The sequence below is a fragment of the Phlebotomus papatasi genome, chromosome 3 (assembly GCF_024763615.1).
Source record: "Phlebotomus papatasi isolate M1 chromosome 3, Ppap_2.1, whole genome shotgun sequence".
NCBI classification, from domain to species: domain Eukaryota; kingdom Metazoa; phylum Arthropoda; class Insecta; order Diptera; family Psychodidae; genus Phlebotomus; species Phlebotomus papatasi.
Window position 1 is genome coordinate 19,995,543 of NC_077224.1, and position 27,003 is coordinate 20,022,545.

At 32.0% G+C, this 27,003-nt stretch overlaps 1 protein-coding gene across 2 annotated transcripts in view; it reads left to right on the forward strand.

Annotated features, from left to right (window-relative positions):
- The window catches only part of LOC129806845 (hemicentin-1), a 687,416-nt gene that overhangs the window by 200,327 nt on the left and 460,086 nt on the right, over nt 1-27,003 (forward strand). For both annotated transcript variants that reach the window (XM_055855638.1, XM_055855639.1), the window contains one exon: nt 3,780-3,820. The gene's annotated coding sequence lies outside the window, so the exon portion shown is untranslated. The remainder of the gene's footprint in view (nt 1-3,779; nt 3,821-27,003) is intronic.

Here is a 27,003-nt window from a genome sequence, read left to right on the forward strand (position 1 = left end):
TATGCTGATTGGAATTTCGCAAGATATGCATTTCTGTTCAAGGTAATATAAACATTGTGATTTTTTGTCATTTAAACAAAGAGTGATCCATATAAGGCGAAACTTTGAAAGATAAACATTATCAGACAAATTAATATATCCTTTCCACATTCCTATGTCGATTAAAGAATGAGGTCACTTAATATATGATTTACAGTCGTGAGATCTAACTATTTGTAGCACAACAAGAAATACTCGTTAAGTGATCATGTTTCGAACAATTTTTGTGAAAAAAGTTCAAACTTTTACGAACTTTTTTGTGATTTACACAAATTGCAAATTTTTCATAAATCCCCAATAGGACTTTACAAACATTTACTAACAATTTTGCGGATTTTTTTTAAAAGTGCATTGAAAACAAAATAATAAAAATAATAATAAAAATAATGAAAAATGGTAGTCGAAGGTGAGACAGTTGCACACAGCTGGACTTGTTTTTCTGTATTCGTCTACTAAGCAAATATGAACCATATTAAAAAAAAACCTATGCTCCGTTAGTTTCTCTTGAACATTGACTATCTGAAAATATACAGAACACTTGCTAAATAATTATTTTTCACCTAAAAAATTTTTATTATCTAAAGCAATGCGTGAGCGAAACTACCCCACCTTCCTCTACATATAAATTACTTTAATAAAATCATTTCGTCAGTTAAATCAGCATTTATCGTAACTTCATTTTTGCGATTTTGAGATATATACATATATGGAATCAGCGTAATTTTGTTTATTAAACGCACTTCTGAAAAAGAAACTTTTATAAGCCCAATAAAAATTATTTTAAATAAAAATTATCGTAAGTGCCCTTAATTAACAAGAATTTATCAGAATTTGTCGTAACTTCCATTTTTGAGGAAGTTACGACAAATTTCCATACAAAATTTTCAATAATCAGCATTTGCCGTAACTTCTTTTGCTTACTTGCGTGGCTTGTAATTTGCAGCAAAATTGCAATATTTCTCAATAAAACGTTTATAAACTCTTCCAAATATCGAAAGACAGTGCGAATAGTGTAACATGAAATCATTTTAATTCAATATTTGCCAGAAAAAAAGTGAGAAAAAATCCCTACTCATCTGTCATTAATTCAAAACAAAACAAGCGACTTGGCGCACAAAATTTATTCAATAAAACTTATGAAATAAAAGCTTTTAGGGACAGGGATAACAGTATTATTGACTGATTTAGTGAAATAAAGGCACTCATTATCACTAGAGTAATTAAAATTGATATAATGTGTTTTTGAAAATTGTCGTAACTTCCAAGATCTCCATACATTAGAAGTTACGGCTTTATAAATGATGGAAGTTACGATAAAATATTATTGTGTTTCTTCTAACATATTTCTCAATATTGCAGCTTTTAAATAATTTTATAAAGATTTTCTCGAGTTAACTTACAGTTTATTAGTGCCACTTTCATTATTTTGACTCAAAAGTATCGCATTCGGGGCTCATTTTTAAGAAAAATAATATTGAACTGAAAATTTCCTCTCCTGAAAAGTTGTCAAAACGAAGTTACGACAAATGCTGATTTAACTGACGATTTCTCGATTATATTTTTGTGTATTTTTCATACTTAGAATCTTGTCTTATATGAAAAATACACAAAAATATAATCGAGCAACGATTTTATTAAAGTAATTTATTTGTAGAGGAAGGTGGAGAGTTTGACGCATCTTGTCTGATGTAGTCTGACTATTTTCATTCATAGGAGTCGGTTTTAAGTGTGTTGTAGTCCGTTTCCGTTATTTATTTATTATTTATTTTTTAAGTTATTGACAGTTTGATCCTTTTTAGATTTTTATTGGACAGGATATCGGTTAAAATAGGTCTAAGGCCTAAGACCTCAGCAAGGGGTTTAAAGGGGGGGGAAGCAAAAAAATCTTGTCTAATTTGTACTAAAAACACGTCTTATGGTGCTATTCCAATGAAAATGAATTGGGGAAAAACATTTTTTTTAGTACATGACTGTTCTCATGTGCCTCTGCATTATTGACTTTTCTTTGTGTTGGTTTCTGTCTCGACTGTTTTCCACAGTACTCGCCGTGTTCTTAAACCATCAAATAGTCGTGGCAGGAACCAACAAAAAGACAAGTCGATTATGCAGAAGCACATAAGAGCAGTCATGTACTAAAAAAATATTTTCCTCCTTTTCCTTTTTTCATTATATTTCTTATAATGAAAAATATAAATATAGCACCATCATATTTCTCAAACTTGCCTATATATTTCTTAAACCTTAGTACTAAATTGTTAGTTACGTTAATATTTTTTTTAGATGAGATTCTTTACCATTACTTTTGTCTGCATTTCAACCGTTTGAAGTGCTATATTTCAAAAGTCTATAAGGGACTTTTGAGACTCATCTGACAAACCAATTTCCTCCATTGATTTTAGTACAGAATATGTAGTGAAGAAATTGATGGTGCATTTCGTTTTAAAAGAAAATACTATATTAGATTTTCTTTTCAGAAGAACTCTGAAACATTGGTAAAAAAATTAACAAACCTTTAAAATTGAAGAATTTTACCATGCATTGAATTAGAACAGCCATGTGCTAAAAAAAATTATAACGATTTTTAAGTACTCAATTTATTTTAAGATATTTATCAATGTGATAGCTCCATTAGTTCTGTGTGTGGTGTGTAATTGCAAGTACATATACTGTATGCGAGTATTAAATTTAATTATAAATTCAATTTCTGACGCACTTGACGCCAATCGATCACGACACATCGTCACATTTTTAGACCTCTTTGTCTTGGGCATTTTTTCAATCTTCTCTTAAAACATGAATTGTTTCCCATTGCTCAATTGGCGTCGGAAAATGAGGCTGAAAATTAATTTGTTCCCTTTCCCCAACACAGAAGAGGGCAAGAATCTATTTCGAGGTGAATTTTTCACTCTGTCTATGGGAATTTATCATAGAAAGTGGCTTTTCGTAGGTTTGAGAGTTACTTCAGTTTTGGGGCACGTTCATGTCATTTATCTCACCTGGCAAATACTGTGGTCCACCTGGAGAGGAAGTTAAGTAGGTGTATCTGGGAAATCTCTCGCTAAATGTGACAATTAATTTTAATTTCTCCGCAATCTTTTCCCCAGAATTAAGTACAGTGGGTTGGTCTTGCACGTTCTGCCCAGATTCCATCAGGAGACACAATGGACCGTTTTAGGGGTTGAACAATTTTTGGTGTGTCATTTAATGAGATGCAAATTGATTTGAGGCCCTTGTTAAGCATGGGATCTTCTTCAATTTTTTTTTATTGAAGCCAAGGGTGAATAAATTTAACTTTTGTCGCGTGTTCCTGTCAATATTGGAGAATTACATCAATTATCGGGCAAATTTAATTGTCGATACATTGAGGGTTGCGAAAAAGTCGTTAGTGTGAATGAAGGGAAAGAAAGCATGTCAAAAATGTGATATTCTCTTGACATTTGGAGTGTGATTGAATTCAAGACGAGTACTTCTTTGATGTTTTTGTAACAATAGACTTTTTGGGGGATATCTTTGTTTTCTCCAAGAATTTCCTCAGCATACCACCTCAATCATTTGTATTCTCTTCATGGTCTCCATGGTGTAAACGCATTAACATAAAAGACAATTTTGAAAAAGGTCGCTTTATTAAATCATATCAATTCATAGAATTTTATACAATAATGTTGAAATCATAAGAAAAGAAATGAAAAAGGGATCGTTTTTTATAATACTAATTCTATGTTTTTCTATGTTTTTTGCAGGTGTTGTGAATATTACAAAACTTCATATAGAATGTGTTTCGGTAAGTCGAAAACACTTTAACATAACAATCTATCTTAGAAAATCCCTTGGAGATTATAAAACAAATTAAATAGAATCTATCATTTTTATATTGAAATTCTATTCTATCCGAATGTAGCCTAAATAGCGATACCTATTAACATAGAATTTTATCAATAGAAAGTTTGTAGCGTGTCATTATTGAGAATCCCACATACCTTCATAGAAAATTGAATAAAACATAGAATTCAATATAGAACATGAATCATTTCAAGTGAACTTCAAGAGATATTATTAAATTGTTAATGTGTTAGAGATCCAATGAATAGCATTTAATAGTGTTCAAGAAATAAGTAATTGAAGGAAAATGACACATTAACACAGAACTAAACATAGAAAAATAAAACATAGAGTTCAACATAGAAATTGGACTATTCAATATACTCTGAAAGAACAAGTTAATACATGATTATATATTCAATTTCAAACTTGAAAAATATCAACAATGATTTTTTTTAAAAAAGAAAAAATATATTTTGTAAAATTGTTTGTAAATGTTTGTGAATTCCTAGCAGACTTGTGAAATGTTCGTAACAAAGTTGATTCGTAATATGATCATTTAACGAACATTTGTTTGTCTGGAAAAATTTTACGAACAAATTACAAAATCTCACGAACATTCTTCTTTTGTTTGAAAACATGTGACATTTACAAACAAATGTTTGTAAAAGTAAAAAAAATGCTCGTTATCTTGCTTGAAAAATGTTTGTGAAAAAAGTACAAACTTTTACGAACTTTTTTCTAGGTTATATGATTAGTGAGCATTTCGTAAGTCCCCAGTGGGAATGCACAAACATTTACGAACACTTTTGCGATATATTCATTTAGTCAATTTAACTGGCGCCAGAAGTGAAAAGTAGACCGATCGAAAGCACGATCTTAAAAGAAGTAGACATAGTCCATTGTATTAACATAGGTTTTATGTGCACCTCGAATTATGATATTAAATGTAAATAAATAACATAGAAAAAATTGCTCGTATAAGAAATTGAACATTTTAACATAGATTAATTTTTCCGTGAGTTTTTAATAACATAGAATTCTATTATAGGTAAATTTAGAGCATATCTATGAATTATATTACAATCAATTGAAGTCCTTAAACTAATTTAGAAGATTTGTCATAGAAAATATTAATATAGAAAAAAGATAATATATAACAAAAATTATCAAATGGAAGCTGCCACGTAAACATTGAAAACAGTATTTACGAAAATATCCTAATTTTAAATATACTGACATTTGGAATAGATGTAGCAAAAAATATAGGAACTAGTGATATTTTGTTCCGTTTCGCTTACAATCATGCAACATAATTGTATTGAAACATAATTATAGTTCCATAGAATAACTTTAACGATTCAAATTAAATAAACAACTTAACTCTTTATAGAGTTCTGAATGTGCTTTTGAATTTATATACTAAGACATTTAATAGCAATCATGAAATTTATGAGAAAACTTCACGATTCCTTGCTGGCAATAAGTTTTTATTGCTTTAAAATTAAGGTTATGTTAAACTTTATGTGCAATTTGGCATCATAGACTTGTCATCATAGTACAAAAAAATACAAAAAGAAAAAATCTATGTTAATGTGTTTGCATGATTAGTTATTCACACGTCAAGCCATAATTCGCATAAGGGGTGGAATGCAGGTTGAAAAAAGAGGTGGAGGAGGTCGATTTTCTTTAACGCCTCAGAGATATGGCATCAGACATAAAGTGATATGTTGGTATGCTGTAAAATCCAAAATGACTCTTCACATTTTGGGTTGAGACATAAAATTTGGCACCTAACCATTGAAGATGACTTGAAACCATTTTCACGTGACACATGAAAAACAAGTGTGAATTCTGGAAAAAAAAGAATTTGATACTCACACACGCGGCGTATGGGGGAATGCTTTTAGGCTTCGCACACATTTTGACTTCGAGCATTTCATATTTTTCCATAATCATTTTTTAATTAATCTTAAATTCCACATTTCATGAAAAAGATACTTCAGATTCATTAAAAGAATTTGGAAAAGGATATAAAGTGTTCGAAACCAGAGTGTGTGCAAAACCTGAAAACGTTCCTCTACTTTTAGTCCTGGAAAAATAATCCCAAAAAATATTCACACAGAGAATAAAATAATATTGTATATTGTGGGTGCTTTTCCTGTTTTCTCTCTCCTTTTTTATGTTTTTCATACTTGTTTTATTTTATTGCCACTTCTACTGAGGGTACAAAGAAAAAAAAAAGAAAGTGTAACGACATTCGCTTTCGAAGGGAAAATCGTAAGAAAGATGTTTTCTGGAATTTCTTTTCAAGTACATTTTTCATTCATTTGAGAGTTTTACCTCTTTGGCTCTCGGAAATTATCACCCAAATGTCTTCCACCAAATTTCACTGGCATATGCCGGGTTTCCCATTGTGGTTTACTCTGGAATGGAACTTTATTAAGACTGTGAGGCAATATCCTTTCTGAATAGTAAAATTTTATTCAACTGTTGCTAAGAATGGTTGTATAACAGTTTTAAAACTGTCAAATAACTTTGAAATATAGTAAACGTATTTATATGACAGCATATCCGTTTCCTTGGTTTAATTACATAAATAAGATCTTTGGCTGTATAACAGTAAAAAAATAATCGATAAATAATTACTGAATATTATGGAGTAGGCATTCAAGATACGTAAAATGATATCTGTTCTAATTTCCTTTAAGGAATTCCTACTAATGGATTGTATACTCCTATAAATTTTTTTGTATTGTTATATTATTATGAAGCATAGTTGTACAGGCTTATTTCTTATTTTTTACATGGTTCATTATGTTCACATTTATGTCCATAATACAGTTTTTAATCGTCGTTTATCATCTACTCAGCACCACTTTCGTATTATTTTTGAATATTTAAATTATATTATTAAAGTAATATTAGGCCATCTCTGTTGAAGTTTTGTAGAAAATTTTTGTATACCAGTGATAATTCTATAAAACATATTATAGAAACTCGGTTGCTACTGACTACAAAATACGATAAATTATGTTCAATTTGTTTTTACTTAAATATTTTTTCAATCATTTTTGTAACAACTTATCGTAATGAATGCTAGATGTGTAACTGTTATAAAGCCGTTATATTATATATAATCATAGAATATCCTTTCTCGCCTTTATTAGATATCTCTAAATATTCTTTTTATTATTTACTGGATATTTCTGAAGTTATTCATTTGATTCTAAGGAATTCTTACCTAAAAATTGCTGTATATCAGTTGTATTATCATTAAACAGTGTTGTAATTTTTTAATTTAATTTATTTATTCAACTCTATATTAATCCTAACCATACCGCGCGTCCAATCCGAAGCCAAACGGCGGAAATGCTTCTTCTTAGGCTGTATACTCTTTTGTTATAACGATCTTTTTCTTGCACACAATATGTGGCACGGCAGAGAATGACTTGCGCAAAGGCACAGGGGTGTACAGTTCGTGGAAGCGCTTATGCTCCTTAAGAATTCGCCACATTACAAGACGGGTCCACGCACGTGTTAAGACGGGTTAAGCAAATTATAAGAATTTTAGTTTTATAATGCTTGCTTAAAAATTGTACAAGACAACAGTATAGAGAAAAAATGATTCTTCAGTTGTTTACTATTTATTGCATCGTGCATTTTATCTATTATACATTATATATCTGTTATACACACCATACAAGGTCGGTTACTGTCATATACTCATTAATTTATAATATTTCTGTATTATTTAGACTACTTAAGGGATATTTTTAAATAAATTATAATCTGTCCTTGTTGAAATCTTGTTAAAAATTTTGGTATAACACTTAAGATTCCCTTGAATATAATAATATAAGCTCGTTTGTTTTTTATACAATACGTGTATTTATGTCTTATTCAAAATATTTTCTTTTTGAGTTCTAAGTTATTTTTTACCTGCTTACCGCAATAAACATGACATGTATTACTGTTATAAAAGTGTTATATGAAATCATGGAAGTTTAAGAAATACATATTGTTGTCCTGGGACCTGAGATAACCAAGTTACCCACTCCTCAGGGTCCAGAATACGGAGCTTCATGGTCTCATTCACTCGATCGAACCAAGATTGATTCCCTCTCTCCACGAACACCTCTTTTCGGCACCGTTATCAAGAGGGTAAATGACTCTTTCGTTCCCAATTATGGCAGTTGTTAACCTAATATAAATACTGACTTCTACAATATTTCTAAATTCTTGACTTGCTTATATCAAATTGTTACAAGAAATTACTGTAGACCACTTATATAACTGTTATACATTACGTCATACCTTACACAATCTTTCTTTATTATTTTTACATTTCAAAGGTTGGTTTGAAATTTGTAATAAATTCTATGGCTAGTAGCTTACTGGAGTAAACGTGTTATGAAACTGTTTTAGACATGTTATAAATTGCAGAAGTTTGTTTACTGTCTTCTATACAATGGGAAACGACACATGCGATTGTTTAGTACACTAAAAGAGATAGTTCTAAATTTATATTTACCTGACACATTTTGACACTATATAACAGGTTGTATAACAGTTTTCAAATTTTTTAAGATGCTACTAAAGGTACTCCAAAAAAACTCATTTACAGCTTTTTCATGTATTCTCCTGTCGTTTGTGTGAACTTTATGAACAAGAACCTCAAAAAAGCAACAAAAGAAAATTTATATATTAAATTTGTATTTACATTTCCAACATCTCTTCTATATAGCAATTCTGCTTCTTGTGGAAAATCCAGGGCAACACTAACTACCAAAGAGACACATTGAGTTGCAAAATATGAGCCGGAAAAGGGGTTTATATTCCCTGGTATTTCAATGGTGAGACGTGAATCCTCTTGTTTTCTTATTGTTTCCATCACACAAACATTGTAAAGTGAGGGAAGGAAAGTTCACCTGTATATATGCAAATTTCCCAGGGACATTGAATGAAAACCCCTTTCACTTGATTATTAATTTTATAACAAGAAAATGTTGAAGTTGGGAGGAACACGACAAAATACTAATATAAGTGTTATGAAGATTTTGTCCATGTTTATGGGGTTGTAGTTTTCAATTTGAGAGACCAAGTCACCTCAAAATGCCTGGCTGCCCTTTCGACGGAGAGGTCAGCAGGTGAATTGGGTATGTGTCTGGGGGGGTGCTCTTTGTCTCTTCTCTAAAACAAGAAATATTATTGTGTCCCTTTTGTAAAATATTTGGTTTTCCATGAGAAAATATTGCTGCTGGAAGATTCCTCGGAAGCTTCGGTGATGATTTAACATACTGTCCAATGGACTTTAGTTTGTCAGAACACCTGAGCTGTATTAGTTGAATGTTGTCTTATTATTTGTAAAATCAATTGATTGTTTCACCTATATAACTAATAGGAGGGTTGACGAGATACCTATTCTGTGACGATATTCAGATGGGTTAATTTGGAGACGGTACCCAATTCAATATACGATTGAATACATATTAGAATTATTCCGTATTTGATATTTCCTAGATCGATACATCAATGCGTACAAACATTCAATTAACTAATAAATAAATATGATCCACATATTTTGGAGTTGCACTTTGAACTGAACTATGTCATGGGTCAATTGATAATGCAATGTAATAGGACGTATTATTTTATTTTTGGCTACAATTGGATGTTTTTGTAACACAATAAATGTTTTTTGAAACATTTATTGGAAGAGTAGAGGGAGTATTCCTAAGAGTTCTTTTAGCTGAGATTCTTTACAATCTCAGCTTTTGTGGTCACAGGTGAAATGCGACCTCGTCAGATCGGTCCCAAATTTTGGATTTACACGTTTTGATACTCATAGATCACGAATATCATATGCGCCAAAAATCGATTTTCGTGGACATCCCGTCCCGTCCGTCCGTCCGTCGTATAACCACGTCTGGCGGGAGAACGGAAAGAGATATCGACAAGCGGTTTTCGGCAAAGGTTAAATGTCGATGGGCGGCTAGAAGTAGGTGATGTCAGATCCACCCCCCACCCCCCTTCCGCCATTTTGAAAAACCCCAAATTTTGTTTTTTCAATAACTCCGCCCCTATGGTATCGATCGATCTCAAATTTTAGTATGTTGTAGCTTGGCCTAAGAGCTTTCGCTCGATACCAAACTTCACTCCCTCTGACCCCCCTGACCCGAGCTATAGGGGGTAAAAAATTCAATTTTTAAATGGCCATATCTCCGATTCTAATTATCGTAAATCGAAAAATTTTGGTGTTTTGGAAAGCCCTCGTTGAGTACTACAACCTTCATGACACCTCTATTTCATCCGATTAAATCGAAGGTCCAATTAATCGAAAAATCGATCTCGAATATTTCGAAAACCAGACGATGCTTCTTCTCTAAATTTTAATATATTGTAGCTGAGGTCGAGACCTTTCCAACGGTGGATCGCACTCCTGCCTAGATGTTCCCTAACCCGAGCTATAACCAAAAATGTCATGATTACACTGCAGTCTAATCATGACTGTATTTTTGGTGTTTTTTGCATAGATTACGGGTGCAAAAGAAAATGAAAAATGAGTAATATTAATAATTAGAAAATTCGATGGAAAATTTTACATCATCTTTCTTAAAGTCTTTGCACATGTTTAATCCTACTCTTTCGCACTCTTCTTCTTCTTTTGAACATCACACCAAATTAAATTTAGTTCGGATTTTCAAACCGAAAAAGTGGAATAGACTTAGGCAATTTTTTTTAAAGAAAGAAAGGAGCACAAATTATGATTTTATGAAATAATATCGAGCTAAAACGTTTCGGCACACATTTTTAGCTCGATATTATTTCTTAAAATCGAAATTTGTGCCCATTTATTTCTCAAAGGATTTGCGTAAGTCTATCCCACTTTCTCGGTTTGGAAATCGGACTCTTACTGTGTTATCACACTTGCACATTAAAATTTTAATATGATTCACATTAATTGTCGCTGGTGTGAGTCCAAATGTGTAATTTGTGTGTTTGAATCATTTTATATTCAAAATTTGATCTATTTGTTGATAAAAAGGTAGACTTGGCCCGCAAAATTTGATATAAATTGATTTATAGCATTAATGCGAAAAATTAATGCGATTTTCTCTTTAATTTTTTAATGTGAAAAATATTTATGCTTTAGGTAAATTTAAACTTATTTTTGCAGGCCAAGTCCACTTCTTTATCAATAAATAGAAAAACTGCAAATATTAAAGGACTCAAAGACACAAATAACATATTTGGACGCTCACAAGCGACAATTAATGTGAATCACATTAAAATTTTAATGTGCAAGTGTGATAACGCTGTTACACATATTAGTAAAATTTCATGAAAGCAAAATTCATATATATTTCTTTATCAGACGTTTTACATATTGTATCTCACTCTCCTTCTTCTTATAAAATGTCAAATATGAATTTAATGTATAGTATCAATTTTGAGGGTGAAAGAGTTGAATAGACACTAATAAAACGTATAGAGAAAAAAGGATAAGGATTTTGATTTCATGAAATTTTCCTCATTTAAAAGATGTCTTAGGGTGTAACACTTTGACAATACCATATAAGAAATTTTAATCAAGTCTCAGGAGAACTTTTTCGAAAAAGTTATTCTGTAGTCGTGATATTGTCATGTGACATTGTCAGAAGTGTCATATTTCAGATTTCTGGCAATCCAAATAAAAATAAATTTAGTTAAAGAAATCAGTGAAGACAGACTATATTTGCATATCTTTAACAAAAGATATTTTATTTAAAAAAATCAATGAATTGCATTTTCGTTTCGAACTTAAGTTATATGAGAAAAAAGCTCGATTTTTGACAACCAAAAAATTTAATTCCCATTTTTTCGAGCAATTTTCAAGGTAGAGAGCTGTGATTTGAGGGTTTTCATTAGAGTGTTGAAAGATAAGGTAAAGTGCCCTCACTCGACCGGATCCTCGTCTCGACCGATAGATTTATTTATTCAATTTATTTATATTTGCTATAATATTTTGCGTATGATCTAACATCAGTGGGACAATTATTCCGTGAATAATACGAACCAGTGACAAATTTATGGAAATTGACGATCCATAAAATTGACCATCAAACAATTGACCATCAAACCATCAAACATTCACAAATTGACCCATCATCGGTCGAATAGAGGAACCAGGTCGAGTCAGGGTACTTTACCTTATAGGGTTCTGGTCAAAATCCCGAAAGTCAAACTCCTGCATCACTTAAATAGACCAAAAATAGCCCAAAGCCTTTACTTTCTCAGGATTTATCTTCAGATGATTATTTTCTAAAGTAAGTTCATTTTCATCATTTTTTGGTGTTTTACTGACCGAATTGTTTTTGATAGGGGAGACTGGGGCAAAAAGTCCAAAAACTGATATTTAATTTTTTTACAAGCTACTCGAGCGCTTAAAAATTTCTAATCAGCGCAGTTTTATAAGAAATTTACCGCTCTACAACTTTGTGAAAGTAATTTTCCTCTATTTTGTAAGGAAATACGATTATCGAGCCGATTTTTAAAAGGTAATTTTGTGATAATTCTCAAAAATGCTGGGACAAATAGTACCAGACATAGGATAATATCACATTTTGATTCGCTTCATTACGGGCTTCCGTAAATATGAAAAAATACCTAGAGGACATATTTTCATAGAAAATTTATTCATCTACACCTTTGTAAAATACCGTTTTCTCTGCGAGAAATGTGGGAAAACGAGGAAAGTGCTTTTCAAGCTATTTTAGAAAAAACACACAAAAGACTGCAAATCCTTTGACCAATCTAAACAACAAGCGGCGAGACATGATAATGACGTTTCTTTTCGCCGTGAGACGTCAGAAATTGTTTCGGTTTTTGTTACTTTTTGTTCTATACTTTTTGTTACTTTTTACCCCAAGTGGCCATTTTTAATAAAAGGATTTCTGGAGCAAAGAACTTTTGTGAAATTCCAAAATAAATAGCGGATTCGTATTCAAAAAATCCAAATTATTTAGAAAATATTCACCAGTACATCAATTTTGGAAAAGAAGTAGCTAATAATTGTTATCTTCTGCTAGGAAAATATTTCAAAAATAGGGCTAAAAATTTCGATATTTTTTTTTATTTTCTAAATTCCTTGTTCGAATTCTAAGAAACTTACGACATTGAAGAAGGTCTATGGAGGCTATCTATAGAAAAAAATTTGAGCCGATATCTTTTTTACCTTGGAAGATATTGAATTTTGAATTTTTCGATTTGTGACTTTGCCACAGTCTCCCCAAATATCTTCTAACCGATTTAGTAAATTTTTAGCGATTTTAGAAATTTTAAAAATCATGATGAATTTCGGCTAATTTAATAATAGGTAAATTTATTATAGAAATCATAAGTCATTACCCCAGTTTCTCAAACTGAAATTCTTAAAAGTAGAGCTTAAAAGTAGTACAGCACGTTATAAATCAATGACTAAGAAAACAATTCCCAGTTGTAATCACAAATAAAAAGCTCTGTCTTGTCGTTTGAGAAGTTGTCAATGAATGAAATCACTTTGAAACATCAATCCCAATACAATTTATCTGCGATGTTTTTTTTTGTCTTGTGTGACTGCACAAGAAGGAACTTGCAGGAAAAGTTACCACCGACGACGGTGAGGTGGAGGTTTTTGAAGCACGCGACAAACATTAAGAAGAGAGATACCATAACCTTTTTCCATTCCACTGGGGATGACACACTAAAAAAAAAAGGAAGAAAGGTGGTGTACACCTGTTAGGGAAGTTTCTACGAAGCTTTGGATGCGTATGGGCTTACGGGGTGGGTAAGGGGGGGGATGAGACTTGGTGAAAGTATCCAATAAAAAAACAAAGTTGAAGTGTGAGAAAGTCTCGTTTGCACTTTATCACGTTCTTCGTCGCTTGGTGCCATACTAAAGAGATATGAGAAGGTGTTTTGGAGGCAGCAGCACCAAAAAAAAAAATAAATAAAGAAAGAAGAGCCGTGAGCTTTCAATGAAAATCATATTCAAAACCATATCGTCTTGGGCAATGTTTTCCCTCAAGCTATCTTAGCTCTCTTTATAAATAAAAATCAATTCTTATTTTACCAACTTTCCTCGTTTTATTTCACTTTTTTGTGTCGATGGGAAAAATTCTCAGTTCGGAAAACTTTTGCACCCACGTGGGAGAAAAGCTTTGAGAGAGGTTGGGTAGTTCTCTTGGCGAAACTCAAAACGAGTGTGAAGCTTTTAAATTAAATATAGGATAGAATTATTATCTAGGTTAAAGGAGAGAATTTTCTCAATAAAAAAGACATTTATTTAACGACTTTTCCATATGTACACGTAGGGATATTAATGCCATGGGTCACGGAAAAAGCGTTGGGTGCGAGGATGTTTTCCGGGGGAGATGGAAAATTCATATAGACGCCAAATGATGGTCATAAAAGGCACTTTTTGACGGGGGATGTGATTCTTCCAAGGCAATCTCGTGTTGTTTCTTTTTTTTTATCTGGGAGGTCTCACAAGATAATATTCCTGACAAGAGTAAATCTTCCTATCCTCATACCCCATATTCCATCATTATGAAGCTTAATGGGTAGCTTTGGGCTCACATAAAGTGCGAAAGCCCCCAAAATTCGGCCAAGTTTTTATCGTCCAATTTTTGAATGCTTTCAAATGCACTTTTTATGTTGGAGCATGTCGTATTAGTAGGAAATAGGTTTCTGTGTCGGAAGTTGTGAAATTGTTTACTAATTTAACATTTGGAAAATTTAGTTGTTATTGAATCCTTTTGAGATTCTATACCAATATTGCTTTTGCGGTTTCCTTCTACACTCAAATATTCCACTTCAAAAGGATAATTAATTTGCAGGTGAGCTATTTGAATTTAGAAAATTAATAGTTTGTATGTGTAAATGGTTCTTTAAAGGAATTAATACTCATTAAAATGGGCAAGTAAACTATCCTGACACAATTTAAATTCCTGCGAAATGGAGCTATCGTAAAAATCTTATTTTTGTTTACAGGAGAGAGGGAAATTTTTTAGATAGACGAAAGTAGCCTGCATTTGAATGTGAAAGATCCTGAGTATTTAAACTTTTTTCTTTTATTTCCCAAAGCAAAAATTCTATTTTAATAATCAAAGTTAATGGAAAATAGTTAATAGTATTATTAGCATTAACTGAAAAGCCGGAAAGAGAGGTATATAGTATGCAAAATTTCAAATGGAAAATTACGTGTGATAGAAAGAATACACTAGTGGAGTTTTTTAAGCAATTCGAGCAATTTTCCATGCGTGCCAACTGTGATTCGGTCAGTTTTCGAGCGATTGTATTGCTGCCAACTTTGTAAGTAACGGGGAAATGCGAGGGAGAGGCTAGATTAAACAATTGCTATCTCTTTTTGCCATTCTCGCAGTTCAAAAAGTATTGATCTTAATATTAATCTTATATGTGACATGGCCATTAGAATAAAATTTGTATCTTGAAAAATAAGAAAAGAAAATGAAATACTCAAAGACTGAAGCAGAGGCGTGCAAGAACCGTTGAAACCGAATAAACGTCAATGGTCAAAACGCTACCAGAACAAACTTATTTTGACGTTTATTCGGTTTTAACGGTTCTTGCACATCTCTGGACTGAAGCATTCAATTGCAAGACACTTTTTTTCCATATTTTGTATGTTGGAAAAACGATCTGTAATGTTACTTTCCTCACCTTTTACACCATGAAAATTCAATGAAAACAAAAGTTTCATCCCTTTCCTTCTCAAACGTATTGAATATAAGTCTATCCCTCTCTTTCATACTCCTCTTTTTCTTGCGAACATCAGAAAAAATCAATTTAGATTTGTGTGCGAAAGAAAGGGATAGACATGCAATACATTTGAGAAAAAAAGACAGTAGTGGTGCAAATTTTGATTTCAGGAAGTTTTTCTAATCTAAACTGTACTACTTATCTATAATGGCTCCGGCACACGTTTTCGATCACGAAAATTTCATGAAGTCGAAATTGGAATCGCTTTCTTACACGTTTTGCATAAATGTCTATCTCATTTTGTGCATTCTTTTTTTTTAACAAGACAAATTCAATTTAACTCAATCAAATTTAGAAGGCGAAAGAGTGAGAAAAAATTAAAATTAGGAAAAATGAGAAATAAAAAGGGTAAATTTGTTTTGAAATGTTTCACGCACAGTTTTTGATTTAGTGATTTAAAAAAATTGTGTATTTAGTTTTCGGGATTTTTTTTTTTCAGGATCAAATATTTCTATAAAATAAAATAAATATTTGTATAAAATTCATATTTTCTTTAAGAAAAAAATAAATAAATAGTAATGTTTTAGGGGTCATCAGTAAAATTATCCAATTTGGTCAGTTAGAAGCAAAAATTGTCAGTGAAAAATTAAATGGTCAGTAAAAAATGAAATGTTGTCAGTAAAAATTTAAAATCAGCAGTTTAATCAGTAAAACTATTTGATTAGGCCAGAAAAAAATTAAAAAATAAGCGGTAAGATATTAAGAACAAGTAATAAAAATATACAACCTGGATACACTCAGTCCCGGCATTAAGTCCTTCGGGATTATGCACCTACCGAAATTATGCACATACAATTATGCAAGTTTGCCTACCCTTGAGAGTCAATTTTAGAAATAATTTTTGAAATACGCCTGAATGTATACGCGGGAGATTTTAAAACATTTTGCTACTTTTTCAGAATAAAACCTTAATTTCTTTTATTAAGTAAAAAATTTTTAAATAACCATTTATTGATGAACTCTAGCCAAAAAGTATTGTTTGTTAATACATTTCTATTAAACAGTTGAATCTTTTTGTTTGAATTACTTTTACTTCGCGCGAAATTCGTTCTACGACAGATTTATTCAAAAGAAAACCCCTGCAGGTATGCAAATTTTCTAGATGCTTATTGCCATTTCGCGGGCTTTTTTCGGTCCCTAAAATGTGTACAATGCCGGGATCGCCGGGATCGCCGGGATCTAAGCAAAAACTTAAAATGTATTCAGCTAGAATTACAAATGAGCAGTAAAATATTCAATTTTGTCTGTAAAAATATTCGATTTGGCCATCAAAGAATTCAAAATGAGCGGTAAAAATATTTAACTTGGCCAGTAAAAATAATTAAAAATGAGTAGTAAGATATTAAAAAATAGCAGTAAAATATCAAAAAATGAGCAGAAAAATATCCAATTTGACCAGTAAATAATTAAAACTTGGTGAGTAAAAAGTGAAATTTTGAACTTTTCTGTTTGTCTTTATCTTACCTAAAAACAATCAAACAACTTACGATCAATTTTAAAAATCAAGAAAGTATTTTTGAAAATTTCATGAAGTTTTGAAAATTTTCACTAAATTTCCCCAGTTCTTCCAAATCATTTTGAAATGCTAAAAAGCTAATTCAAAATGTTTTTGAAAATATCATGGAAATTTCGACGTTTCGTAGACTTTTCAAATAGTTTGGGTGAATTTCCGTGAGAATTTCCAAAATTTCATGAAAACTTTACAAACATTTTCTATATCTCTTTATATTTTATTGTAAGTAGTTTATTAGAATTTTTGTAAGAAAAATGGAATAGAGAAGTCCAAAAATTTGCTGACTGATTTTTATTTTTCTATGGCTCCAGCATACTATTAAGACTGTAAAATATTAATAAATCAAAATTCGTGTCTCTTTCTTCCTCAAAAGACCTACATAAATGTATCCCATTCCTTAAATAACAAAATTCAATTGAGCTAAATTTAATGTGATGTGATTTTCAGAAGAAGAAGAAGAGTGCGAAAGTATTTAGCTTTGTAATGCTAAAAATTGTCGATATTCAGATACCTTTCTTTCATAAGCATTTTGCGTATTTCTATCCCACTCTTGCGCACTCTTCTTCTTCTTTGGAACATCAAAACGAATTGAATTTAGTCGAATCTACCTTGAAGTGCGAAAGAGTGGGATAGACAATGCAAGTCGTTTGAGAAAAAAATGGTTTTCTGAAAACAACATTCTTATCAAAATTGAATTCCGGAAACGCCGAATTCCTGATGGCTCTGGCACAACTTTTAGATCAGTAAAATTTCCAAAAATTATGTAAAGTCAAAATTTACATCCCTTTCTGTCTTAAAATTTTTGAATATGTTTATCTTACTACTTCCTATTCTTCTTCCTCTGAGCCTTGAATTTGAATTTAGTTCAACTCAATTTTGAGTCTGAAAAAGTGAGATAGACTAATACAATTTTGATTTCAATAAATTTTACCGATTTAAAAGCTGTGCCGGAGGCATGATAAACCAATTTGGATATTAGGACTTTTATAGTATAGTAATAATTTATTAGTGATGCGAAACAATTCTAAAATACTTTTAAGATTATTACAATTTTTTTTAATTGTGAGAAAATTGTCTGAAATCTAAATTGATTATTCGGGAAGTAACCAAATTTGTTTTTTACTTTTATAAGATTAACACTATGAAAACTTCTAAAGTTTTTTTTTCAAAAGAGGAGATAAATTTCAGAAAAAAAATCATAATTTCCTTTTATAAAAATATTAAATAATTATATAAAAATTGAGGCAATATCCATATCTTTCAAGTATCCCCGTTCTTCCCTAAATTTTAAATGGCCAATATTTAAATGCATCACTTCAATAGCCTAATTAACTCTTCCATTTCAATATCAAGCGTCATATTCGGAATTCATTAAAATGAACTAAAACTGAACTGAAAATAAATTTGGTATGAGTATAATTCAAACTAATTAAATAAACAAATTGCAAATTTATACATGACATAACACAATTTAATTGCTTGTGGTACAAATAAATGTGTACCACTTTTTTTTTTACCCCTGACCAGACTTCCCTCGAAAATTTATGAATTGAGTTGGTTTACAATTTTTTTTTACGGATTCAATTCAAAAGCTCGACCATGTTCTGAACATTTCATATGCACACAAAAGTGGGTGGAGAGCTTTTTGCAAGCTGTTGAAGAGAGATAGAAAGAGAAAGAGTTATGATGAAAAAAAGTCATTACAAAGACCTAGGTTCGCTGGAGCTGAAAAATGGCAGAGAAAATAATAATGTGAAAATATAAAATTAAATCAAAAGTGAGTCACAATTTAATCAAATTGCACCAAACCAGAAATTATTTGGAAAAAGTCACATACATACACGGGGTTAAAATTGATGAGAATGGTAGAGACAAATTGACAAATTGCATGTTGGTGTAATTTAAAAAGTTTTATCATTTTCTCTCAACCGCTTGAGTTTAAATTAAGTTGAAATTGTGCGGTATTGAACATCCTCACAATAAATAGTCGTCTAGACTGTGAGAGGGAGGGAGGGAGGGGGAGAGCAAATGCATTAACTATTATTTGCTTGCGAGAAAGGTTGTCGTTTAAAAATTTTTCTGGAGGCAGCTGCAGGAAAAGTCAGTAAAAAGCTCAGCTGAATTCCAACTCAAGTCAGCGAAAAGTCCTTTCTGTTTTTGAGGGTGTCGCGCGCATTTCTGTGGGAGAGAGCTCACACAAAAAAAAAACTATTCAACATCTCTGGTGAGCAATAAAAAGCACACTCGTCCATTTATGAATGTAATACAGGAAACAAATTGATGTAACGTGACTTGAGATTTAATTTCAGTGCCCTTAGTGAGCTTTTTCTACATATACACACCCACCCCCGAAAGCTCTTTTTTTTCCTAGAGAAAAGCTCAAGAGTTAGCAAGAAAAACATGCTGGGAAAATTATGTGTTGTGTATGTACAGTTTTCGCCTTAAATTAAGTGAAAGCTTAGTGATGTTTTGAAAAAAAAAAAAAATGCAGAATTAAACAATAGCAAAAGGAAATTTACATGATGCTCGTTATCAAATAAATTGAAATATCACCTAAAACAAAAATTACAACCATCGCTGAATAAGTGAATCTTATAAAGGTCTTAAAGATTGTTTAAAAACAAATTTATAACGGAAATTTTGGGTTTTTTCCAATGAGCAATACTGACACATGGTGCTGTCCAAAATCCCCTGAGAGCCAAAATTCGAAAGTCAAAATCCCGGAGGACAAAATCCTGAACGCCAATAATTCGAAAACCAAAATTCCGAATAGTCAAATATCCTGAAAGGGACGAAGTTCGGAATAATTTCCCAAAAAACAATCCCTTTGCCTCAAAAAAGCGCAGGTACAATCATGGGAGTAGCTGTGACACTTTTAAAAATTCGGGAGTATGGCTTTCGGGTTTTGGTTTTCGGGATTTTGGTTTTTCGCGATTTTGATTTTTCAGAATTTTTGTTTTTCATGATTTTGGATTTAAAAATATTGGTTTTCAGGATTTTGACTTTTCGAAATTTTGATCTATTGGGGTTTTGTTCGAATACTATATCTGACGTAGTTGTATAGTCTCTTCAGTTTCTTCCGGTGTTCGTCAGAGGATTGTCTTCTTCTCAAACCAAAAAGACTAAATTTTTCTCCAAAGCTTTCAACCCTCGGTATGGGTCTTCCTCAGTGGTTCAATTACAATCTTATGAATGATTTGGAATCGTCTTTCGTCTTCGTAGCAATACACATAGTCACTAAAAACTTACTTTCTTTCGGAAATGGGAATTTTTAAATATTATTACTAATTTTAATTTAGTTCAATTTTTGTCTATCTGCTGCTTTCTCTTCAGAGGTTTTGTTCCAATTTGGAACTGAGAGAAACTGAAAAGAATATTGGGATTTTGGTTTTTCGGGACTTTGGCGTTCGGATATCGGTCTCCTCAGAATTTTGACTTTTCGGGATTTTCTTTTTGGAATTTTTTGATTATTGAGATTTTAGCTTTCAGTATTTTGACTTTTCTGGATTTTGACATTTCGAAATTTTGACTTTTCCGGATTTTGGCCTTCGGAATTTTGACTTTTCAGGATTTTAATGTTTAGATTTTGGCCTTCTCCGGATTTTGGTGTCCGAGACTTTTACTAGGACCCCTGAAACAATATTGTTACCTAATTTAGGGCCCAAAAAATTAAACTGACCATCGAGATTGTTCATCCTGTAAAATTTCGCAATGATTGATTAAGTAGGTAGAGACATCTTATGCAAAGCACCTCTGTAACGAATCAGACAAAACCCTATCAAGGAATCGTATTTAATCGTTTAATAATTGGAAAAATCATTAAACGCTCTTTGTAGTAAGTCGAGAAGATCAAAAAAGTGCTTTTTTTTATGCAAACGCTAAATGACGAAAGATAGAGGCTGGTGCCCTAGACAGATTTACGGGTTAAATCTAGTCTTAGTTGTACGTGTGTCTATCACTTTAGGATGAGAATCTCAGTGGCGCATTATGCAAGACCGTTGGACCTTGGGCGGATGAGATCTCTGACTTGACTCGCAAAGTTGTGAGTTCGAGTCCCGTCCGGTGCAAGCAACCTAATGTCAGAAAAAGACATTATTACTGTGATAATGCGTAATAAAATGCACCGCCTCTGCCCACAAAAACTCTGGGAGCATGGAAGAAGCATCCACACTGACATGAGGGAAGGCGCTCCTGAACGGTCTACACATAACTTTTTTTTCCTCATAACCTTAACACTTTTTAGGTGTACAAACATATCAACATTTTTTAATCTTAATTTTACACGTTTTTAAGGATAAAATGAACATGAAAAAGGGTAACTTTAACCCATAATACACCTAAAAAAGGATAATATTTACACCGATTTCGGATCAATACTGCTAGGTATATACTAAGTAAAATTAACTTTTACGGAATGTTATTTTGACTTTTTTGGATTTCTCTTACTTAGTGTAAGTATTCCATTACGATAACTTCAGGATGTCTTCATACCCCCTATAAGACAGCCCAGGGAACTAAAATATGACATGACATGTTCTCAATTCCTCTCTTTCTCCTCCAGAAATATGTTTTTTGAATTATCTTAATATTGTAATGAAATTTATTGACAAATGTACATACATCTTTCAAGGGTTATACTTTGACCCTAAAGAAAAACAAGGTAATGTTTCAAAGTTATTAGCATGTCTCAGAGATATATGCACCTAAGATAAGTTCCAAACGTACACAAAAGTGTACTAATTCGATTAAATTTTGGGATATTCTACACATATTGTTTCTCAAGGAAAAGATAATGGTTATTGTTGAATCTAAAAGAATAATATCATATTTTCATTTCGAGGGTTGACTCTATTGGGGGTTCGTAGAGCATTGTAATCCGTTAAATCACGCTATTTGGTATCTATACTTAAAAATATAATTTTGACCTTTTTGACCTTGCCGTAGAGAGTGAATAGCTGTTCTTCTAATTTTGGAACTATCATCAATTAATTTATTAGGTTTGAATTAGGGAATATAGGGGAAAGTACTTTCCCTTCGAACGTTCATGCCTTCGAATAGTGTGAATTTTCTTTTACTTTTTCTAGGAGACTTACACATTTCTATTAAATATTTGTTAACTTATTATCAATTATTAATAATTATGTGATAATTAAGTAAAATCTCTTAGGAAAAATAAAAGAAAATTCACATTATTCGAAGGCATGAACGTTCGAAGGGAGAGTACTTTCCCCTAATGAAGTTTTATTGAGAAATTCAATTTCGAGTTGAAAGATATTATTTACCAGTGTATGACGGTTTGGTATTATTCTTTACCGTAAAATTTTACAAGCTAGGTATTCTGAAGGATCAGATTGAATCTATTTGGGCGCTGAAGTGTCTATTGATGCAAAAAATGATCGTGTTCTATGATAAACCCACGCCTACATCACTAAATATGCCATAATTTAGTCTTCTTATTAAATATTAGCCTGTTGTACTGTCAAAGCAAACCTGAGTGCGGTCTGTGTAGCTCATACTGGAACATGCAGCGCCATCAAGCGTTGAAAATCACTTTAGTGCTACAGATCTTACGGATAAACAACTAATTATCAGGATAAATTTAAATAAAAGTCCTTATACAATTTTTTTCTTCCATGACATTTAGAGCAATAAAAACATGAATTCATAAACACTTGACAACAATAAGTGTTATTTAGAATGAGTAGAGAATGTGGTATAAAGAGGCAACGAGAAATGGAAAATAGAAAAAGAAAAAAAAAACACTGAGAGGAAATTAAACTTTTTCTCGTCTATTCGAAAGGCATTTTTGCGCAACTTCCTCTATTTGTGAAAATTTCTTGTGCACGAGAAACGTGCACAATGCCTGTGAAAGTTGAATAAAAAACACTCCAAAAACTATTCTATTTGTACGAAAAATTCTTTTCCAACAATTCCTTCTCTCTGTTCTCAGTGGATTTTTTTTCTATGACGACTTAAACCCTCATCGTCCAGTTTTTCTTCCAAGCCCGAAGGAGAAAACTTTCCGTGAGGATTTTCTACTTGTCTGAGATGAATCACATGAACTTTCTGCATTCAATGGGACTTTTTTTTTTAATAAATACGTAGTTTTTTTTTGTTGTTGGGAAAAACATCCACTTCAGAACACCTCAAAAATAGTCGAATAAATTATATTTATTCACTTGATGCTTCTTATGGGAATTCACGGAGAAAAATCATTGAAATTCGTTCGGAATATTTTAAAAATAATATTTTATGGGTAGGTTATGAGGTCTATTGAGGATGGTTAATGCATAATGTTTCTAACGAAAAAGCTTTCATCCACTTTATTGGTCAAATTTTCTTGAGTGCTTTGGATGAGGAGCAAAAAGTGATCTATATTTTTGATACAGCTAAATCTGAGAATATATTGATGAGTGAATCATAAAAGAAAATAACACTTTCCGTGAATTAGAATAACTTACAAAGAGAAAAGCATGTTAATTTCAAATGAAAATTGTCTGAAATCCTAATTCTATCTCGTTGAAGCTCTAATCTTATAATTAAAATGTCTTGTATTGTCAAACCACAATATAATTTACAAAGCTGTGCCATTACTCCCAATTTAAATAATTAAAAGCTTTGCATTATATTTGTTTCATCGCAAAATTGAAAGCGACATCGTCTAAAACAAATGTTTTGAAAAATAACAATAACACCAACATGATAGGATATAACACTAGACGATTTAAATAAGTGATCACGAAAACTAATTTGATTTTTGTCGGGAAAGTCTGACTATATTACTCTTTCTCTCTTTACTGAAACTTTCGAAAGCCTGGGTAAGCTCCGCCTATAATTAATTTTGATCCACAGAGTCTTAAAGAATTATTTTCAATTAAAATTGGGATTTTTTTACTGTTAGTTTTGGATTTTGTGATATTTTGACATCCTCTAAATTTCATTACATTCAGCAATGTCATGGATGACGTTTTCGAAAGCTCCGCCCCTAAAAAATAAGCCACGCCTCCTATATAATCTTTTTTCCCGAAATACTGGATCTGAGATATAAAGGTATGGGGTTCGAATCCCCTTTGTGCATGTGACTAACAACTTTGTTCCGTATAAGAAAAATAATCCGGCTTGCGGGAAGATCTAGTTCCTCTACAGAACGTTGACCTACCATTGTTATTTCAGGGGCCTCTCGACATTTCATTTTTCCATACGTTTTTGCATAGGCGCGGTGAAGACTATTGGCAAGTTTTTTCCTAAAGAGAATTTACTTATCAGTCTAATATATTTCGGAATCGTGCATTAAAAGCTATCTAAAAATACATATTTCATAATGCTCGCCGAAATAATACAAGAACTACGAGAAAATTTGTTTAAGTCGTGGTGCAATAGCTGCAAAATTTTTACAAGGAAAAGTGAAAAATAGCTTCACTTTTTATTAGGCTTGATGGGCCCCTGGTTATTTTTTTCATTAATTTTACTTTTGTAGTGCAGTCATTGTGTCCTCTGAAGAAATATTCAGTTTCAACCGGAATACTCCAGCTTCTGTTGATTGCAATTGTACAAAGAAGTTATTGTTGGGAAGATTAACCCATTAACTTTCAGAATCAAGCGCACCTGTTGATTTCAAAATCAAATTTTAATTATGCAGATTAATTTATACCGAAGATGGCAAGTTTTTAATCCCAAAAAGTCAGAGGCAAATGGTAATACAAATACAATCTATCAAACCTATTAGATTCTAAAAGCTAAAAACTTAGCCTAATTTAAATAAATTATCTACAACAGTAACTGAGACATACCGTCCCAAACCAGAAGTTTCTTGTGAGAACGAATATCTGCACCCACATAATTATATAAATCGAATTTGAAGGGGCGTGGCCTATTTTACTATAAGCGTAAAAATGCTGTAAAACATTTTCTTAAAAGGATTTCATACACACAAAGCAAAAATATTCTAGAAGCAATCGCATTTAAGGATCTTTCTAAGAATAAAATATCTCGAATCGCAGTTTTTATGATTTAATTTAATTCGATTTTAGAATTGATTCTATTCCTAAGAGGTAATTCACGAGCGAAACCAGATACCCAACAAAAACAAATCCTGCATGCTAATCGTTGACATATGCGTAGCTCGCATGAATTATCCGCCTTAGATGTAAATGTGCTATTTGGCTGTCTTTTCCTTGCATTTCCTCAAAGTTTCTTTGCGTATCGCCTCTGAAGAAGCTTGGCCAATATTTCGCGTCACAACATTACGATGCAAAGTTAACTTATGAGAAGAGTTCTTAAAAGATTCTGAGTCACTATCAATAACTGTTTTGCGTATAATTGCTGAACGGATGAATATCTCCATGTTATTTTTCAAAAGTCCTTTAATTGAATACTCAAAGAATTATTTATAAATTGCTCTACCTCTTTTAAAGTACTTTTATACTGCATTTGCACCGCAGTGGATGTGTTACGATAAATTAATTTTTACAACTTTAATTTTATTGCGTTTTTTTCTTCTGTCAGTGTAGGGATTTAAAAATTAAACCCGTAATGAGTAATATATTTTTTCTCTTTTGTTATGAAATTCCGCCCAGGTTGTCCAAAAGCACGCAATTTTTTTCCGAAGGGTTAATAAACTCATTAGAAAGGTAAATCATCGTAAATTGTAGGATATTTTATTTATTTAGTCAAGAGATCTGCCAAGTAGATATTCAGAGGGGTCGGAAAGTGCAAAATTTATATCAATGACAGAGGGACAGAATTAAAGTGGTTGATGATGAGGTGAATCTCATCACATTTACTCGAGATATTTACCTAAAATAATTCCGCAAATATCTCAATGATGGGAAAAGTGATTGACTTTATGAATTATACTCTCTGTGGTTCTAATTTTGTTCATTAGGCTCAATGTCTTCATTAAAGGGTGTGCGATGAATTAATAAAAAGGAGAAGAAAAAAGTACTGAGAAATGAAAAAAGAGACATTAGGGCATGCAATTATCACTCTATTTCCGTGTTTGGAATCATTCCTTTTGCAATATTAACAGTCTCGTTTTCCCTGTAGTGTGCACTTCTTTCACCTCATTCGTGGAAATTATGGCTGGAAGAGGGAAATTACTATATATGTGGCCTATATATAGAAACCAAGTTCTGATTGAACCTCAAGTGTATTATTTCATGGATTAATTCCCATCATTGGCCTCTAGAGAAATCAATAAATTGCTATGTGTTCTTTTCACTGGTTCAACCCCTTTGCTTTCATCCCATAGGGGAGGGCGGGGCAGTTTCAGAAGGGAACCGTTACTGCTATCTATATGTAACGAATGGAAGTAGACCCTCTGTGTTACCAGAGCTCTCGTCTTGTGTGAAAAGAGGCCAGTAGGGTAAAGTGAGGTAATTTGGAACCATTTACAATTTGGAACACTTGAGATTTTCTCACTGTTTCAGATTAGCAAAGAGAAAACAAAGACCGCGAAATAGAAGAACAAGACGTTTAAGAAGAAAAGGAACAGATTTCTTCCTTTTGAATCTCTAAAATACTGAGAAAATCTCAATTGTCCCAAATTGTAAATGGTTCAAAATTACCCCATTTTACTGTAGTGGAATTCTGTAATAATATGACAATGTCATAAGACAAATTTCCTTGGTAAATTTCAGAACAAGACAACATTAAAGCCCAATGAGCCCCAAAGAACCCCGGATGGCCATCTCAAGAAGCTCTAGGATGCTCTCAGAATCTGGTATTAATCAGCTTTTCGATAAATATATCCGAATTTACAATATAAAACATTTTAAATTTGTCCTATGACATTGTCATACTATTACAGAATACTCATACAGGTCTTAATG